Source organism: Anabrus simplex, chromosome 5 (genome assembly GCF_040414725.1).
Source record: "Anabrus simplex isolate iqAnaSimp1 chromosome 5, ASM4041472v1, whole genome shotgun sequence".
NCBI classification, from domain to species: Eukaryota; Metazoa; Arthropoda; class Insecta; order Orthoptera; family Tettigoniidae; genus Anabrus; species Anabrus simplex.
In genome coordinates, this window is record NC_090269.1 from 37,490,178 (window position 1) to 37,505,145 (window position 14,968).

Here is a 14,968-nt window from a genome sequence, read left to right on the forward strand (position 1 = left end):
CCACGGATATGACTAGGTAATCCAATCTTAGTCATGAATATTCGTTTGCATTCTTCACAGTACAATTGTCCACTGTCATTACAGCAGTACATATACCGCGTCAGCTGTAACTCGATCTGAGTATATATAACTTCTTCCTGCATACATTGAGCAGTTCAACTCAGTTTATGGATGTGTTGGTGATGCCTAAACAGACCAGTCCTGGCATAAAACATACTCCCACTAAAATCACACTGGATGGATCCAGGAGGGCGGGGTTGTAATTGACAGTTTTCTTGCTTGTCACTTGGCCTCTGCGGCGTTCTCTTTTAAACAAGTTGACAGCGGCGGATTTAGTGTTCCACCACAATGAACGGTCCACAGCACATTCTTTCCATGTCTGTATATTTATACCAGTTGTCTTCATGATGTGTTTCAGCTGGTCCTTAAAACACTTAAGAGGGGCTCCAAGAGATCTACTGCCAGAGTAAAGATCACCATAAAGAATTTGGCAGGGATGCCTGGTATCACCCATGCAGTGAACATGGCCTAACCATCTCAGTTGATGAGTGATGATTGTTGCCTAAATGCTATTTAGCTGCGCTCTGTCGAGAACTGCCATGTTGGTCACATAGTCCTCCCACTTAATATTCAAGATGTATCTCATTTTCTGTGGGTGGAAGCACTCAAGTTTTTTGATATCATGGCGATAGTGTCCAAGTGCCACAGCCATACAGCAGCGTGGAAATGACAACAGCTTTGTACACCGTGAGTTTGGTTTGCACACAGCCTTATTTCAATCCTTGAGTGATTGCGAATGAATCCGATACCGAGTTACCATGAAGAACCTGTCCAGACATGCCATCATGAGTCTTCTTTATTCATGAAGACTCTGTGCATTAACTGTCTAAATGCTGCATGACCAGCCCCAATTCTTTTATCAACATCTTGTTCGCAGGTACACCATTTAGACAAGATGCTTCCAAAATTTGAAAAGTGATCAACCTGTTCCAGTGTTGTGTCAAGATGGAGATACTGAACTCCTGAACTCAGGAACAGTTAATCTTGGGACGGGTTGTTCAGGTACCTTTTTTTTTTTTTGCATTAATGGCAAGACCAAAGCGATCACATGCAGTTTTAAAGCAGTTGACTGACTGTTGTAGTTCTGCAGGTGTTAGAGCAGGAGATACGGTGTCATCAGCATACTACAGTTCTGTCACCCCGGTAACCAGAGTACATCAGATTGAAAAGGCCTCCATCAAAACAAAATTTTATCTCCATGCCTAAATTGTTTGCAGATGATTCATGCAGCATGGCAGCCATGTACAGTGCAAAGAGTGTAGGAGCAAGCACACAGTTTCAATCCATGAGTGATTGCGAATGAATCTGATACTGAGTTTCCATGAAGAACCTGTCCAGACATACCATCATGAAGAGCTTGAACCAATTCCACATAACATTCATGACATCCAAAATGTCTCAATACTTTCCACATAGCAGATCTTTCTACTGAATCAAAGGCTTTTTCCAGATCGTAGAAAACTAAATACAGAGGCTGCTTTTGCTCTCTGCATTTTTCCTGGAGTTGTCTATCACAGAAGATCATATTTGTTGTGCCTCTGGAGGTTTGGAAACCACATTGAGACTCAGGCAAAATCTTCTCTGAGATAACTTGGAGCCGGTTCAATAGAATTCTTGTGAGAATTTTACGTGCAATTGACAAAAGCGATATACCACGTTAGTTCCCACATACACCACGATCGCCTTTCTTGAAGATAGTGATGATGGTAGCATTCTTCAAGTCGTCAGATACTTCTTGAGTTTCCCAAATCAAGAGGATAAATGTGAAAAGTATAGTCTTCAAGGGTATACCTCCATTTTGTATCAGTTCCAGAGGGTTGGTATGAGGACCAGGAGCCTTTCTTGGTTTTAGTTGATCGAGTGCTTTGCTGAAATCTCTGTATGAGGGTGGAAATGCCATCCATGGTTGTTGGAGCTGCTGAGGGACATTGCAAAGAAAGTCCTCAGTGACATTGCAGGCACAATTTAGAAGAGCAGAGAAATGTTCCTTCCAATGCTCTAAAATTTCTCCATCATCAGTTGAAATGATGGAGTTGTCAGCAGTCTTCAGTGACCCCAATGAAGATCGAATTGGACCATTGTACTTTATGCCAGCATAGAAGTTTTGCAGATCATGTGCATCATATAGTCTTTGCAGTTCTTCAAGTTTTTGTTGCCACAAGTTATTTTTGATTTCCCTAATTTGTGCCTTTAAGGTCCAAGAAATGTGATTTCTTCACATAGAAAGACAGAACTTGAAGATAGGATAGATGGGCTTCCCGTTTGGCATTGATCAGACATTTAATTTCTTCATTATTTTCATCAAACCAGTCTCATATTTTTTTCTCTCACAAAACCAATTGTTTCCTCAGCTGACTCAGTGATGACCTTCTGAAGTGTGGCCCATTCCTAATTTGTGCTATCACTGCTGACTGGATGACTAGCCAGTTTGTTTGAGATTGCATTTTTGTAATCTATAGCAATAGATTCAATTGGAAGTTTAGAAGTATCAAATTTATTTCTGGGCAGGTTGTGGATGGATCTTTTTGGTTTGCGACAGAAGACTGAGATTCTCAACCGACAATAAAGGAGCTTATGATCTGTCCAGCTGTCATCGACGTCTCTTGTGGTCCTTGTAACAAGGACATCTTTTCTTTCACATTGTCTGGTGATGATATAGTCAAGAATGTGTCAGTGCTTTGAGCAAGAATGCATTCAAGTGGTCTTATAGTAATTAGGCATGTGGAACTGAGTGTTAGTAATAGAGAGTTCATGTTCAGCACATAAATCAAGGAGCTGTAGACCATTGGCATTACAGTTGCCAAGTCCATGTTTTCCCATCACATTGCCCTATTATTGGTGTCTTTACCAATTCTGGCATTGAAATCAGCAAGTAGTAAGAGTTTGTCTCTTGGTGGTACTTTGGTGATGGTAGTACTCAGCAGGTTGTAGAATTGGTTTTTAGCTTCTGCATCAGCATCCAAGGTGGGAGCATATGCGGAGATGATTGTCATAGATTTGGCTCCAGAGAGTGGGATTCGGAGAGTCATAATTCTTTCGCTGACAGCAGTTGGAGTTAGCTGATAATCATTCACCAATGTGGTCTTCACAGTGAATTCAACACCATGAATGCGGTGTTCTCCCTCATCTTTTCCCTTCCAGAAGATTGTGTAGTCTGAGCTGAACTATGTAAGTTTACCTTTGCTGGACAGTCTGGTTTCACTTAAGGCAGCAATATCATTGTTCATTCATCCAAGCTCATGGGTGACAAGCGCTGTTCTTCTCTCAGGTCTGTTATTGTCTTTCACATCAAGTAGGGTTCGAACATTCCAGGTTCCTATAATCAGAGTTTTGGTAATCTTTGTTTTTCGACCACATAAGGGGTGACCCACTGGGTGCGGCCTCCCAGCCAGCTGAGAGTGTGACTACCGATGTTTAGTCCACATTTTCTAGGGCCTTCCCCATTCAGGGTGGGCAGCGGTGATCCTAAATAGGCCTGCCCAAACATAGATGCAGGACTGAATTCCTGAGTGGTCACGGGGTCTCAGAAAGATGACCATCACACATCTGTTGCCAACGTACAGGTCTGAACTAAAGGCTTCCAGTTTCACCTGAATACCTGCCTCCACCATCCTTATCCCATCACCGTTCGACTTGAGTTGAAGGGCATGACAGCAAGAAAAAGTGCCACAAGTGGGATTTTGTTTAAGATGGATCGCAGCTTGCAAGGAATTGACCCACACACTATGATCACGGAACTATACCCTGTGGCACAAACGAAATGCAACGTGCAGTTTCTAGTACCACGACTACAACAGACTGCCACAGACTCAAAATACCATTGGGTTGCGCCTTCACAGCCAGTCTGTCTGGCATGACCTCGTCCGCCTCCATGACTGTTGAGAACCACAAAAAGGAGGTTCCTCCTTCCGTTTTGCCGTTGGGCCAAAAATACAGATGATGGGTTCCAGTGCCATTTCCTACACTGAGGGGACCATCACCCCACCCAAAGGGGTTCATCCGCCCAAAGCCGTTGGCCCCTATGGGGGGTTGAGTTATTTACCTCCGCTCGACACTCGGTGTTAGCAGTTTTTACAGCTGGTTGCCAAACCAGCTAACCCTCCTCCTTTCCCATTCCGGACTTGGGACCGGACAATGGTGGAGTTAGTACATATACTACAACTTTGGCATAGTCTTTTCGAGATGGCGTTTTACATAAAGATCTTGAAGACGAATCTATTCATAGGTTAGAACACCCATCTTGATCTTCTCATGCCCTTGCGGCCTTAGTTGTGCATGTTTCTCCCAAATACTAACTGGTATGATGCATGATGCAATGTGTGAAGTTCAAGAGCTCCAATAACTGATTGGATTGCTTCAGTCAACAAGGACTTTGCTGCACCAAAGGAACATTTTATATCACATCAAGAGACCTATTGATCTTTAGTTGCAAATGAAAGAAAACCATATGGTCATGAAATCTTAACATGTCATATTTATACATAAATGGACTTACCTGTGTTTAAAAAAAGAAATAATTGTCATAACATAAGGACTTTGCTGCACCAAAGGGACATTTTATACCACATCAAGAGACCAATTTATCTTTAGTTGCAAATGAAAGAAAACCATAGGATCCTGAAATCTCAGCATGACATATTTATACATGAATAGACTTACATGTGTTTAAAAAGAAATAATTGTCATAACTTTAGTTACTCAACAAAGAACAATACTGTTAAGACAACTTTTATAAGGTTAAGCATAACATGAAGCTCGAGAGCTTCAATTATAGATTTTAGATTATTTTAAATAGATTTAGTGATTTTATAATTTAATAGGTCTAAACATGCTAAGAGAGTTTTTATAGTTGTGGGCTGATAAAGAGAATGCTAATGTTCTCAAAACATGTACTCATGAAAGTATGTAGATAATAAATTTGAGATTGTACTTGTAAGTATTGACAAGGCAGATTCAAAAACAGGAAATTATCCACCAACCTATGCAATGGCACAAGATTACAGGTCACAGAAATGAAGATGAAAATCCACAGCCTGTTTCCAGTCAGGAATGGAATGCGGCAAGGATAGGAATTGTACCAATTGCTGAAGCCTGTCACACTCCTGTGGGGCAGTGAATAATGACTGAGAGATGAAAAGAAATTAAATGATACTGGAGAGTGTTGCTGGAATGAAAGATGAAAGGGAAAACTGGAGTACCCGGAGAAAAATCTGTCCTGCTTCCACTTTGTCCAGCACAAATTTCACATGGAGTGACTGGGATTCGAACCATGGAATCCAGCGGTGAGAGGCCGGCACGCTGCCGCCTGAGCCACAGAAGCTACTGGTCACAGAAATACATAACTTTAATAAATAATAATAATAATAATAATAATAATAATAATAATAATAACAATAATAATAATAATAATAATAATAATAATAATCGTATGGCCTCAGCTACCATGTGCAGACATTTTAATTTAACGCCATCTGGCTGCCTTGTCGTATCCCAGCCAACAGGTGAGACGCCGAGCGGTGAGTGGAATCACCTGATGGCTAACAACAGTACTAAAAACGAAAGGGGTATAAGATTTATAAGCGTTAGGTAAGTTGGTTGTTAAGAGTTGAAACTCATATGATTTCCTATATACGTGCGTATATTGACAGATACAGATGATGTACAAAGAATATACACGTACAATTGAAGTCGGTCACTTAGTGTGACGTACTGGAACTAGCCTTCCTCAGAACGGCTACTCCAAGTGAATGCAAGTGGACTCTAAACCTTAGAGTACCACTGAAATGCTAAGCGATGTTAAAAACAGAGTATCGTGGAGTCTCACGGAGATTCCTCAAGCTTTAAGTTGCCAACTACGATAAAACCCAGAAGAACTAGGGCTTAAGTCAAGAATCAAGTATGGATGGTGAATACCAAGTGTTAGCACCACCGTTCAACCTGATCTACTAAGAAATATTCTAAGTAGCAAGACCACTTGGAGAATCGGTCGTGATTCCCTAACGTGAGCGGAAGGCAAGGCTTCCAAGACGAAGACTAATGCAATAAGACGCTCGTTCCTTCAATTACATACGTATTTAAAGGCACTAGCAATATGATATGAGGGTCTCCCCTCCTCTCAGATACAGCCTTACTGGCTTACCATTGGTGCTACCACCTCCCCCATGCATCACAAAATTCCAAGGTATGCACGTGGCAATATTTATTAACATGAACTTGACTTCTCGCCCTTAAACCTATGCTCATAAAATAACTCCCCCATTTCTAATACTTGTCATCATAAACATGACTCTGCGTCCCGTTTCACTTAGTTGGGTCGCCCATTAATTTTAAGTATGGTATCCTTCAAACTACCCCCTTTTCTTGCCATCTCCAGACGACAGGACGTGACCATTTAGATTTGTCCGTATCGACTTCCTCGTGAGACCTCTTGACCTCACACATCTCTGTTTTTAACTGTCATTCTATATCACCCCCAACACATGGCTGCTCAGACAGCACGGCCAATGGATTGAGTTACCAAAGTAATCACTATGTATTACTTATGTACTGCTACTTGATGAAGGTTCGTGTCCCTGGACATGACACCTCCCCCCTTAGGAAAGAAACTAGTTGCCACACATGCAACTGGTTTCCACCTGAGTACACGTACATACAGGGTTAATTACCGCATGTACCTTACATGGCACATTACATTTTAGCAATATTACATTACATTTCATAGATACACTTCAACTTATTACATTTTGACATTAATACAATTCTCTAACCGAGCTCGATAGCTGCAGTCGCTTAAGTGCGGCCAGTATCCAGTATTCGGGAGATAGTAGGTTCGAACCCCACTGTCGGCAGCCCTAAAAATGGTTTACCGTGGTTTCCCATTTTCACACCAGGCAAATGCTGGGGCTGTACCTTAATTAAGGCCAAGGCCGCTTCCTTCCCATTCCTAGCCCTTTCCTGTCCCATCGTCACCATAAGACCTATCTGTGTCGGTGCGACGTAAAGCAACTAGCAAAAAAAATAAAAATACAATTCTCTTTACCCTTCATACAATTAAATATTCATTTTTTTCATAAATGCACTTCACATTACAATTAACATATTCCTTCACAGTAAACCATATTGCATTAATACATTTCAATTCATATATTCCACAGTACATATAGTACTTAATATAACACAGTTTAGATTTAACATCTAATACATATCAATTTATATATTTCACAGTACATATAACATTTCATTTTTTATTTCACAGTACTGAATATAACTCATTTACATTTCACATTTTTCATTTCACAATTTACAGTGATTAATACATATCAATTTATATATGTCACAGTACATATAACTTTACCTTCCAGCCTTCTCTGGTCGGTGTTTACTTCCATACCAAACTCTTGGAATGGCCGGCTTCGAAATTGCAATAGCAACTCGGTTCCCCTGACTATACTTCTTGAGTAAGTCTTACAAACTTGTGCAGTCACTGCTGACACATTACCTGTACCAAACTCATAGGAATGGACGCTTGGACCGTGCTTCTCTCGACACGTCCAAACTGTGCCTCCTTAGGCCAGTCTCACAAATTTTTGTGCAGTCATTACTGACACATTACCCATACCAAACTCATAGGAATGGACGCTTGGGTCTTGCCTTCCTCGACAAGCCTGAACTGTGTCTCCTTAGGCCAGTCTCACAAATTCTTGTGCAGTTATTACTGACACATTACTCGTACCAAACTCATAGGAATGGACGCTTGGGTCTTGTCTCCATCGACAAGCCCGAACTGTGCCTCTTTAGGCCAGTCTCACAAAATTTTACCTTAACATAAGGTTGCCTGTTCGACTCTGCCCCTTGGCAAGTCTTTTTTTTCTTTTCTTACTTTAACAATTTTAAAGTTACATTTGGTACATTACAGCCTTAACGCTGTCTTATTAGTGATTCATTACTTATACAATGGTCATTGAAATTTTTACTTTACTTGTGTGGTTACGCTCCCTTTTTATTGCCTCCTTGGCTCTCTGATAAGAGACCTTTCATTAAGCTCTATACTGGAAGTAGTAAGATCTGTCATACTTCTACCTCTGCGCTCGTTTACGCGTTTTCTTCTTACATACTCCTGTCTATCAAAGTGCACTGTGACGTCCTCATCTGAACAATGTGAGTTAGGACCTATAATTATGGTTTGGCGGATACATCCTTTCCGCAACACTCATCTCCTAGCTCTGATAGTTTATGAGCAAGTCTAAATCTTTTGCAACAACAGCAAGAACATAATAATAACAAAATAACAGCAATTGTTCCTCCGCCTATATAAGACAGAAAATTCAACTTATCCAATTTATGATTTTGCTTTAATTCATCCTCCTGTTCAAGTATTAATTTTTCGACTGCCTCTACTTTATGACTTGCTAATTTTAATTCCTCTGCATGGTGAAGCACATTTACCTACGGTATCTTTCCTTCATCCTGCAATTGACTCAATTTAGTGCTAATTCCTAAATGATCGCATCAGTCATACTGTAACAATAGATCAGGTACAAACCCTTGATCTTTGGTACTATTTGTTTTAATTACATTTGAAGATTGAATTTTTTATTTTGGCCCAAAGGCCATACATCTATTAAACATTGTTATTATTCCTGTACCTGTTAACTTAGCATCACTTGTGTGCAACTCCTGACATACTACTGTTATTTTTACCTCCTGTGGAGCAATATAAATCCATTTATTTTCTCTTAAGGGAAATCACATTACTTCTTGTACCCTAATTATATTTTTTTGACAATCTTGTGGCATAACCTGTGCCCCTGTCAACAATTTTATTACACATTTCTCATGTGAATGAGCTAGTTTGATAGCAAACTCTTGTTTGCATACCTTAAGTTTATCATTCAACCTTTTACAATTATTAATTTGATTTTCAATTAACACTACATAATTTTGCCTGTTCTGATCCAAAAGTATAAATTCCTTTTCACTGTTAATGAAAACAAAGTTCTCTACCTCACCATTCACTCTTGTTGAGAATGGTATAACCTTAATAAGATCATATTTGACCTTATCTACCAATGGCACCTTTACAATGTAACCAAGTATCTCTTTAGTAATGAACACTTCAATCTCTGCTATTCTAGTTATTAAATAGCCATAAGCCAGTCTCAACTCAACAGGTAATGTCATTCCTGGTGGGAAATTATTCTGTGCCTTTGAAAACGACTTTATTATATCACTAGGACTTATAATCTGAGGTTGTAAGACACCCTTTTGAGCCTTTTAACAAGATCTCATAATGATCTTTTAATTGCACTAAGAATCCTTGCGTGTCAATTAAATGCCTATTGACCGCGATTTCAATCTCCGTTCTCCTAAATGCGCTTTCTATTTGCTCAGTCTCATCCTTCAGATATTCCCGTATTGCTCCTGTATTATCGCTTAATTCTTTTTCGTTCTTAGCGACGTCATACAATGAGCTATTCATTGATTGTAACGTACTTTTTACTACAATCATCTGTTCTTTCGCGACTTTTAACATCGATAAATTCTCTGATTCAAGATCCTTAATATGACTTTGATAATAGGCTGCATCTTGCGAGTCTAAGGTTCCAAATAACATTTTAGCAATACTTCCTACAAAATTAAGAACTCCTCGCTTCATTCTATTCTGATCTGAATTTTCTTTCTCCTCAGTCTTAGTTGTTTGTCTTATTAATTCATGCAAATTTTGAGTTTTATTTAATTGCATAATTAAAAGTTTTACCTCATTCTCACACATATATGTTAAATTTACTTCCAGTTCTGAACACAATCTCATGGTTCTCTGAATGTATTTCTTACCAACATTATACGCATCATTTAACGCTTCTAAATTTACATAAGTTACTACCTTCCATTCAGTGTTATAGAGTTGAACTTCACCTAGCTTGTCGAAATAAACCCCTGGGGTTAATTCATATGGTTGGAGCTGGAAATCAATTGCCTTTCCTCCTTTCGTAAATATTGCCATCACTGCGATCGCCGCTGCTATCAGCGCCATTGACCTGCAAGTAACAGAATTGTGTTACCTTGCATTGCCTATAATTTATTACTGGCTGTTCACAATGTATTTACATACAATTTTCCTTCTCATTTAAATATATAACTTTAATCGGTTACTGTGTACTGTAACGAGCTTCCCTCGCTTATTCATATTCAAAACGCAGTTCACTCCTGAAACTTCCTGTACTGTGTATGGGCCAATAAAGTTTGGACTTAATTTTTGGCTACGACCTCGCCTTACTGAATCATTTCGTAAAAGAACTTGGTCCCCTGCCTTAAACGTTACTTCATTTACTCTTGTGTCATACTGGACTTTATTTTTCAACTTAGTTTCTATTAGAGTTTTACGTGCTACCTCGTGATTTTCTCTAAGCCTTCGAGCTAATTCCTCCACATAGCTTTCGTGTTCATTATAGTTCTTTTCGTTTGGTTTTCTCTGCAATGTCCCTGGTATATTCGCCTTTCTTCCAAATACTAATTCAAATGGTGTGAAATTAGTTGACATACTTTTCGTTGTATTAGGAATGAAAGTTGCCATTGAAATGAATTTGTCCCAATCGTCTTGGGTTCCACATACATAGTGTCTCAAAAATTCAGCTGACTGCATGAGACCTCTCTAAACTTCCGTTTGACTGTGGCCTAAATGCGGCAGTATGAATCTTCCTAGTATTTAACAGTCTACATAATTTATTCATTATTTTGCTCAAAAAGTTGCTACCTTGGTCAGTTAATATTACACTTGGTATTCCAAATGTTCGTACTACATTGTCCATCAATGCCCTTGCAATTGTCTCTGCTTCTTGATTTTTCATTAGCACTGCTACTAAGTACTCCGATAACTGATCTTGACACGTTAAAATAAATTTGTTTCCGTCGAGTTTAAGTGGAAGGGGTCCAACCACATCTAACGCGATTTTCTCAAACACAACCTGCGGTGTGTCTGTGATTACCATACGCGCCTTCATATCTGGCTTCGTAAACTTATTAGTTTGACATGAATGACATGATCGAATGTATTGCTCTACATCTTTCTTCATTCCTGGCCACTCAATATAATCTTTTAACCTAGCATACGTGCGTGTAATGCCTTGGTGTCCTCCAACTAAAGATGCATGAAATTCTTTCATAATCTCTTGCTTTTCATCCTCTGTTAATTTGTGAACTTCTCATCTGTTTCCATATCTGACAACCTCATCTAATTTGTGTATTCTGCTCAGTGGGTCTGCATTTGTATTTAACTTTCCTTGTTTATAAACAACATCGAAATCGTATTCAGCTAACTTCAATCTAAATTTTAGCAATCTTGAGGTTGGATCTTGCACATTAAATACCCATTTAAGTGGTTTATGATCCGTCACTACAGTGAACTTTCGTCCTAAGACATACGGTCTAAAATACTTTACTGCAAATACAATGCCTAACATTTCCTTTTCTGTTGTTGAATAATTTCTTTCTGCCTTATTCAATACTCTAGATATGTATGCTACTGGCAAATCGCTTCCTACCTTCCCTTGCGACAATACTGCGCCTAATGCTTCATTGCTTGCATCGGTTGTTACAATAAACGGCTTCTCGAAATCTGGATATTGCAAAATTGGATACGTTATTAACTTATTCTTTAAAGTCTGAAATGCTTCCTCTTGTTTAATTTCCCATTTATAGTCTACTTCTTTCTTTAAAAGTTCATACAGTGGTTTAGCAATTTTGCTATAATCTGGTATAAGACGTCTGTAATATCCCGATAATCCCAAAAATCCCTTAAGTTGTTTAGTATTCGTGGGTTGAGGAAAATCTCTAACTGCTTGTATTTTCCTTTCATCCGGTTTCACACCTTCACTGGTAATTACATGACCTAAGAATGAAACTTCTGGTCGTAAAAATTCGCATTTACATGGCTGAATGCGTAAAAAAACTTTCTCTTAACTTCTGAAAAACGTCAATCATTTTACTATTATGATCTTCCACTGAATTGCCATGAATTATAATATCATCAAGATAACAAAGGCATTTTATCCCATTTACTCCCGCCAATACATTTGTCATTAATCTCATGAATGTTGCTGGGGCCGATTTCAAACCCATGGGCATTCTTTTGTATTCGAAATGTCGATCTAACGCTGAAAATGCAGTCTTTTCAATATCCTTTTCCTCTACTTCAGCTTGATAGTAGCCACTGGCTAAATCAATTGTTGAGAAATATTTCGCCTTCCCTAGCGAGTCAGTTAATTCTGTAATACATAGTATAGGGTACACGCTACCGATCGTAATATCGTTTAAACGTCTGTGTAGTCGATCACGACCCTCCATTTCTGAGTCCCTGATGCATCTATTTTCTTTGGGACGAGCAATAAAGGGCTACTCCACGGACTGATTGACAGTCGAATAATATCATCCCTTAACATTTCATCTACCTGTTTCCGTACCTCCTCCTTTTGACTTTCGGGTATTCTGTCTTGAATACACAGGTGGGTGATTCTCTAACGTAGGTATAGAGTGTTTCAATAATGGTGTACATGAAAGCTTATCTCCCTCTAAATAAAATATATCATTAAATTCTGAACATATTTCAAAGATCTTTTCTCTATCACTCTTTGGCATATGATCTGCCCTAATATGTTCGATTACCCTCTGAGTTCTCGATGGTGTATACTGCTGTGTGTCACTTTTTTCTACTTTCATTACGTGCGCAATTTCGTCTTGTCCTATGCCATACATTTGTATTTCTGGGCAAGGAATTTCTACTGTTTCTTCCGTGGTGCTAAGCACTGAAACTATCACCTTGTTATTTCTAACTTGTGTTATACAGCTTGCGAGTATTACACCTGTCTCCAATTCTTGTTTCTCAATTATTCCTTCAGTTAGATTTCCTTCCACATCAACTTCAACAATAGTTTCGGTTCTAGGAAGTAAGGTTATTACTTTAGCTTCTGTACCTCCTATTTGATGTCTATTACCATTTACTTCTATGAATTCCTCCGTGAAATTAATTACAGAATCTTTCAATAAATCTATACTTATCAATCCGTCTTGTGACAACTGAAATTCATCATCTACTACATGCAATTTGCATTGAGATGTTCCCAAAGTTACCTTCGCGGTTCTACACGTGAATAGTGTTCCTTTGCTAACTCCTAGCAATTTTAATCTATCACTTGTATCTATCTTTATTTCCTTCGGTATGTATTGTTTCTTTATTACACTTATTTCTGAGCCTGTATTGATTAAAAATCGAAAAGGTCTGTGTACATCATTTATAGATAGTAAAACTGTCCCTTCATTGTTATTGTGTACTTGGCCTATGTGAACACTTTTAGGACCTATAACCGGCCTTGCGTCATGATCCTGTTCTAGTTTTCCGCCTGCTTGTTCTCGTAACCTTTGCCCTTGTAATTAGTGAATTGCTGCGGTTTACTACTTTTAAAATTTTTCTCTACATGCCCTGTTCTCTTACAACGTTTACAAACTATTACTCTGCACTCTCGTGAATAGTGCCCTTCCTTATTACAATTGTAACACGTTATTGCCTTAACTTCTTTTGGTCGCATTTTAAGAAAACATGAGGATGCCAAATGCCCTTTCTTATTGCAATTACTACAATATTTATCTCTCCTAACTGATTCACCGTGCTTTTCTTTACTTGAGAGTACGGCCGACTCTTCTTGGGTCGCTACCTCAACTGCTAAACCGAAATCATCCATAATGTTCCTACTACGGACAATCGTTTGAATGCTCTTATCAATTAATCCTTGTACAAAACATGATATCCCTAACTCTCCTATTAAATTTGCTCTATGTACTTTTGCCTCCGGTTCGACTCTTGCCGTGGCAACTTCCTTAAGTTCGCTTACCATTGCATCCATTCTCGAACCCCAAGCTATTACAGATTCATCTTTATTTTGCTGTGCTTTAAACATTTTACATGCGTGGTGATCAATAGTCCTACGCTCTCCATAATTTTCAAACAAAGCTGCCTTCACTTTTGGCCAGCTCGTAACATCCTGTCTTACTAATAACTTGCTTCTAGCTTCACCCGTTATTCTGGTAAGAACATATTTAAAAAACAGCGGATGTTCATCTGGTTGAACAAATTCTATTGCTGAATCTACATTTGCACAGAACTCCGATTTCTCCCGTCAAAAGGATCACCGATTAACTTGAACGCTTGATTGATATTAATATAATTGTTATCTGAATTATCACTGGCACTTCCCACTTCAGAATTAGACATACTTATTTTGAGTTTGGCTTACCTTACAATATTTGGTCTTCTACTGCGTGCTGATGGTGAGCTGACGACGTGCAGGTACGCCGGGTCGATTGCGACTTCCTTCCTTGGACTCCTATGAATCCTTCTGCTACTCCGTGGGCCAGCCCTTGCGCCTTCTTGGTTCTGCTCTCTGTCTGCTTACGGACTTCTTCTTCCTCCTGCCGACCGCCCCTCAGTCTACTAGGATAGACAACCGCTGGACTTCTTCTTTCTTCTTCGGACTGCCCCTCAATCTACTAGGATAGACAGCCTCCGGACTTCTTCTTCTTTCTTCCGACCGCCCCCTCAGTCTACTAGGATAGACAGCTGCTTAGGAAACCACCAATGCCTGGTCAAGAGCTAAAACAACCCTGGATGGACGTCGAACTCAGGACCAATCCCACAAAACTGACACCAGTTTTTCTTTTCCTGTCGTATCCGGGCCAACAGGTGAGACGACGAGCGGTGAATGGAATCACCTGATGGCTAACAACAGTACTAAAAACGAAAGGGATATAAGATGGTAATTTATAGGCGTTAGGTAAGCTGGTTGTTAAGAGTTGAAACTCATATGATTTCCTATATATGTGTGTATATTGACAGATACAGATGATGTACAAAGAATAT

General features: G+C 39.3%; 1 protein-coding gene across 1 annotated transcript in view; it reads left to right on the forward strand.

The window, feature by feature from the left end:
• LOC136874298 (uncharacterized) overlaps positions 1 to 14,968 on the forward strand; it is a 38,801-nt gene that overhangs the window by 6,836 nt on the left and 16,997 nt on the right. The window lies entirely within an intron of this gene.